Source organism: Emydura macquarii, unplaced genomic scaffold, assembly GCF_026122565.2.
Source record: "Emydura macquarii macquarii isolate MOO-44397 ecotype Brisbane River unplaced genomic scaffold, CSIRO-AGI_Emac_v2 contig_1043, whole genome shotgun sequence".
NCBI lineage: Eukaryota > Metazoa > Chordata > Testudines > Chelidae > Emydura > Emydura macquarii.
This window is the reverse complement of record NW_027131180.1, coordinates 7,090,281-7,096,280: the sequence shown is the minus strand read 5'-3', so window position 1 is coordinate 7,096,280 and position 6,000 is coordinate 7,090,281. Positions and strand designations below refer to the sequence as shown.

General features: G+C 41.7%; 1 protein-coding gene across 2 annotated transcripts in view; it reads left to right on the top strand.

Moving 5' to 3' along the window:
* Positions 1-323: 323 nt before the first annotated feature.
* Positions 324-6,000, top strand: part of TAB3 (TGF-beta activated kinase 1 (MAP3K7) binding protein 3) — a 63,846-nt gene continuing 58,169 nt past the window's right edge. For both annotated transcript variants that reach the window (XM_067545068.1, XM_067545070.1), the window contains exon 1: positions 324-491. The gene's annotated coding sequence lies outside the window, so the exon portion shown is untranslated. The remainder of the gene's footprint in view (positions 492-6,000) is intronic.

The window sequence follows — 6,000 nt, the reverse complement described above, 5'->3', positions numbered from 1 at the left end:
TCCTCGGCGGTTAGCGCCCAACGTTCCCGCCGCTGCGCTGCGTCGGGCTTCGAATGCCGAGCCGCGACGAGACCGCTCCTCTCCCCGCCCCACGTCATGCTGGGCCTCTTTTTGTCACGTCTCGCGATAGCTGGGCCGGCGGCCGGCCGGCCCGGGCTGCGCCATGTTGGTGCCTGGGTAGAGCGGGCCGGGTTCGGCCTCTCCCGCTGTCGCGCGAGGCCGGCGGCCCGGATCCCGGAAGCGCTTTACGGCCGCGCCCAGTGCAGCGCTTCTCCCCCCACCCTTCTCCACCCCGCCCCTTGTGCTGAGCTCGCGCTGCCCGCTTAGTTACCAGTCCCCTCCCCCTTCCCCTCCGCGAGCGGACAGGGGGGACCCGCCCCCGCCGGACCCAGGAGGAGGAGGGGGGCGTCCCGGGCCTCTCCCGCCCCTCCCCCGCGCCTGGGGGCAGAGCGAGGGGAGCCGGGCATGCTGCTGCCGCGCCCCAGCGCACGGTAAGGGGCGGGGGCGGGGACGAGGTTGGGCCGGGCGGGGGGGAGTCCCGGTGCGAAGGGGTCTGCGGGGTGGGGCTGCGGTGCCTGCTCCCTGCTGCAGGCGAAAGGAAACCCCCGGCCGCTCCTCTGCCGGGCTGGGACGGGGAGGGGGTAATGGGTGGGGTGGTGCCTCCCTTCCCCCCCCCCCGGCCACGCACACTCTGGGCAGCAAAACTTCGGCTGCGGTTGCCTGTCGATGCCGCACGGCTCTGTGACAGGGACGTGTCCGTGTGTGTGTGGCTGGCGCGGGGCCGCGGCGCTTGTTGTCTGGCTGCTTCTGGTGTAAACGCCTTGCAGGTGTGAGAGTTGCCACCGCCTCTTTTCGACTCCCCGGCGCGCTGACGCCGCCGCCTGCAGCTGCTGGTCCTGCTGTGAGCGGGTTTGGCTCTGGGCACAGACCGAAAAGCCCCAGAGGCAGCGGTGGCCTGGTCGTTTGCTCTGTCCGGACTGACTCCTGCCTCAGGGCTAGACCTGCGCTCCTGTGGGTTGTGTGGTCTGTAACCATTCAGAAGGAAGTAGACTGTACAGACCTGTCAGAGGGACAGAAAGACACTAATTACGCTTAACATAGGTTCTCTCTCTGCTGCTGTTTATCTGTGCAGGGCGTTTACATTTCAAACATGATCTGTAATCCGATGTCTGCTTTTTCCCTGTTTAAGAAAGATTTGATTTTATTTGCCTTTTTTGCTCCTGTTAAACATCCATGAGAACATATTTTAAAGTTTCAGAAACTTACTGTAGGGTTGCTTTATTTCTGGAAAAGAGGCCTGGACTAGATGTGCCAATTGAAAGGTGGTTCTTCATAAAGTAAAGCAATAACATCGTTAATATCATTGTTTGCTATTTATCTTACAGTCTATCTTAAACTGATGAGTCATTTAAAAATGGTAGTTGCTTTTCTAATGGTTACAATAGCCTATACAGTGAGTATTGGTTGCTGAAGCCTTGTCAGCATGATGTTCTACAATGACTTTTTCATTTTACATAAACATTAATAGTTGATAGGCCAAATCTCACTGCTGTTCTATCAGTAGAGAATGTTCATGTTTTTAGCTGTGGCATGCAGTACTACACAAAATGAGTATGAATTGTCAGTTGGTAGATTGGTAGCCTATAACTGGTATACAGGAGCGTTTTAAGTTTTGAGTGTTTTTTAAATTAAAAATTCTTACAAGGCTAAAGTCTCTTTTTTAAAGGGAATTTAATTTTGATAGTTAAACTACTGATTTTTTTGTACTTACAGTAGAATAACATGAAAAATGATTAATCTTTTCCTGGGAAGTATATATTCAGTTAACATGTTTAAAAGTAAAATGAAGAAATGTTTAGTTACTTTCCTCTTGGTAGGGGTGGAGGAATGGTGTTCTTACATTTTCAAAATAAAGTATTTCGCAATATCTGTCGTCTGCAATGTTGTCTGCTGATACCAGACATCTGAAGAACTTCTTAGCAATATGCATTACTGTAAAAATGTTATTGGTGGTTTCGATTCACACAAAAAAATCGCTTAGTTGTGAAACAAATTAACAGAAGGAAGGAAATTCAGAATTCAATCTGAATTTTAAGTCTCCAAAACCGGTAGAACAAAATCTTTGTTTTAGGCATGATGACAGTGAAGGTCAGAATGTGAACTTTACCTTTGACTTTTTTTCCCCTTATGGATATATCTATATGATAGCTGGGAGTGAGACTTCTAGCCTGCATACACAGATTTCTGCTAGTGGGGCTCTCAATCTAGCACATTAAAAATAGCAGGGTGGATATTGTGGCTCTGGAGGAGACTGGGATTAGCCACCCGAGTTCAAATCAAGGGGGTCGGTAGCTCAAACTGCAATATCCACTTTGCCGTTTTGAGTGTATTAGCTTGAGCCCTGCTAGCACGAATCAGCCAGCCTGGGCTGGGAGTAGTGTAGATTCACCCTAAGTTGCTGAAAAATAACTGTAAAGATTTCCATGTTTACCTGTTGCTGATTTTGGGATCAAATGTGGTAGTGATCTCTTTCTGTTAGTCATCTTTAAACACTGAATATAAGATCTAAAAATCAAGCTGAATTGAAAGATTCTTGCATATAATCATCAGTTTAAAAAAAACCAAAAACCCTGAACTTTTTTGTTGTCAGCATGGCTGGTATAACAGTTTGGAACTTGGTAAACAATTCTTTTGAATATTGTGACAGGGCCCTCTGGCTCCAGCCTCTGCTCTGGTCCACACACTGCTCAGAGACCCTTGTGTAGTTTATTTACAATGTGGGGTCCTACCACCTTTATACTACTATATATAGCTCTGCTCCAACAGTCTTCGCAGTGGTTCTCAACCTTTCAGGACTATTGTACCCCTTTCAGGAGTCTGATTTGTCTTGTGTACCCCAAGTATCACCTCACTTAAAAACTATTTGCGTACAAAATCAGACACAAAAATACAAAAGTGTCATGTTGCACTGTTACTGAAAAATTGCTTGCTTTTTTTACCATATAATTATAAAATAAATCAATTTGGAATATAAATATTGCACTTACATTTCAGTGTATAACATATAGAGCAGTATAAACAAGTAATTATTTATGAAATTTTAGTTTGTACTGACTTCACTCGTGTTTTTATGTAGCCTATTGTAAAACTAGGCAAATATCTAGCTGAGTTGATGTACCCTCTGGAGGACCTTTGTGTACCCCCAGGGGTACACATATCCCTGGTTGAGAAACACTGTCTTAGAGGACCCCCAGCTCCTGTAGCAAGCGGGAGAGAGCAATCTCTCTCCTTCCCCGTTGCTGGTTTTTCCCTTGTTTTTACTTGCTTCCTGTGCCTATTGGTGGCTTCTGCCTAATGGTAGAATTAGCCTTCCAGCTCTGCTCCACCCACAAATTAGGCACAGTTCTGTTTAACCAGCTCCATTCTGCATTGTTTGATTGGAGAGCTGCTGTGATCAGAGACCAGGAACCTAATAGTGTTCTTGCCTAGCACTCTCTCATAAATATACACAAAAAAGAATCATCCTCTGTCAGCTGTGCAAGACTAAGGGCTTGTCTACATACAGTTCAGAGTGGTGCAAAGTGGATTAAGCTAAATAGAAACAAGACAAGATACTCTTGTTCTCAAATAAGAATGTTCACTTGGCGTTAGTTAGAACAGCCATTGCACTTTACATTCACCTTTAGTTAACCTACTTTAATTTTCAAATGTAGACAAGCCCTAAGAAAAGGTAAGCAACTCTAGAAAAACATTTTGCAACCTAAATAAGTAAGGATTCTGAATATAGAGCAAAAAGGTGCCTTTCTTACATGGTCACTTTTCAGCATAGAATTGCGCTATAATTTAACATAGTATTTGGTATAATTCTCAAATGTGTACAAAAGTAGAACTGTTACCCATTCCCACTTTTTGAAACTCTGATTTGTGATTACATGTGTAGACAATTAAATGTTATTTATCGTCTTATAATCTAAGGTGTAGAAATTCAAAATGTGATATTTTTTTAAAAGTAAAACTCCTCAGGTTTGTGCTTGCAAAGTTGCTGTTCAAAGCGAATTTTATAAAATGAGTGATAAATATGGTAGAAAAATGGTATTTATAATATACCTAAAACGTGAAATACAGGTGGAACTATGGCTCTTACTTGTAAAACAAATTCTCCCTCTCTCTAGTTCATGTCCTTTTATACTCTGCAGGTTACATTGTGAATTGAACTTGTGATAGTGAGGTTGCAACTATGGCGTACTACTATTCTGTCTGCTGTACATTTCCATGGGATCCTTGCTGCCTTGTATAATAGCAATGGCTCGTTAAGACAAAAGTAACTATTGACTTGACTGAGCTGTGTCATCGCTGCAGAGTTAACTCGAGTTATCTGCTGCAGTGAGAATAACCACACTGTGAAATAACACTTGAGCTAAGCAGAGTGACATTGTATTGGCAGCTAAGAGTTGTGGTAACTGGAGCCTATGCCCCTGTCAAGCCAATCAGCTTGCGTTAGTGGGTTTTGTTTTGTTTTTGGTGTTGCCTGGACTTGATGGGGCAACATTCAAGTTATAACTCTGCAGTGAAGACAATCTCTGACTACTGTCTGCAAATAAAATGAAAAAGATGCTGAAGAAGCTCTTGAGGTAGGCAACATTGAAATGTTTTGATAGTCTAATTTGTATAGCCAATAGCTATTTTATCAAACTGACACTTCATGTCTTAAGTGTTGATAAACATGTCCATGGGTATTGATCTAGAAAGGCTCTTAAAAAAGCAGGTTTCTTGGTCTAGTTGAACTGTAACAAAATAACTTCCTACTTGGATATTTTATCACAGGTGGTCTTGGCAATGGAATTTTCAATATCCAAGAAGTGTTTTGTAATGGTAGGAGGTATTGGAAAATGTATTAATCAAGATGATATGTTTTCAGTTCAGGCTGGTATTTTACTGGACACGATGCAGGATTTAATGGGTGAAGTTCAATAACTTGGATTATGCAGGCAGTCTTGTTTAGGTAGTCATAATGGTCTCTCTTCTGGCCTAAAAATCTATCAATATTAAGTTGCAGTGTGTGTAGAAAGTCATTTTATTGCCTCAGGTTTTTTTTTCTATCTTAAAACACAATTCTAATCTAAAAAGCAGTTTTTAAAAATAGTATGTGCTGTTTTGTTTGTCAGATATTCTGTGTCATATTTTCTCAATTTACAAGTAACAATTTTTTCCTAACCAGAAACTTGTCCTGGAATCTGGCAAGAGGGTTTCTTTCCTGCTTCTGCATTATCGTCGTTAAAAATAAATAATAATTATAACAACAAGAATTCTATAATAATATGATTATATATTATATTATTAACTTATTTCATAATAATTATAATAAAAATAAATTTAAAAAATAAAAATAAATAAAAGTTAGTGACTTTTTAAGATGAAGGTGTCCATTTTATGACCTCTGGCTATGTAATATGTATCTTCTGCATGCTCCACATTTTAAAAACTATATTTTATGCTATCTTGTCTGCATAAAAATGTGGAAAATGAGTATTTCTTGTGAAAGACTGATAACCATTTTGCTGAGATTGCATACAAATAGATATCAAATGTCAATTTATCTGTGTGAAGGATTATAGCTAAATGAGGAGAGAGTTGGAAGAAATAAAAATTTCTCTTGGGGACTAGGGCAGAAATTTATTTAAATGTCAGAAGTGCTCGTTCAAAATTCTTTTAGAACAAGAAGCTCAATAGAGTCTACTGACTTCAGATAATTTAATTTATTTGAAGCAGGTCTTGCAAAGGAGAACAAATGTTGAAGATTCCGACAACTCTGCAAATTTGTCACACCCGTCCTAAATTAAACAAGTTCTGGTCTGATATATATGCAGAAACCTCAGTGGTATTGAACCTCCTGTTCTGTCTGTCTGTTCTTCATGAAGTAGATACCTTAGCTCATTCTATTATCAATCAATACTTAAAAGATGGGGATCTGATATTAACATTTTAATGTATGCTAGGCAC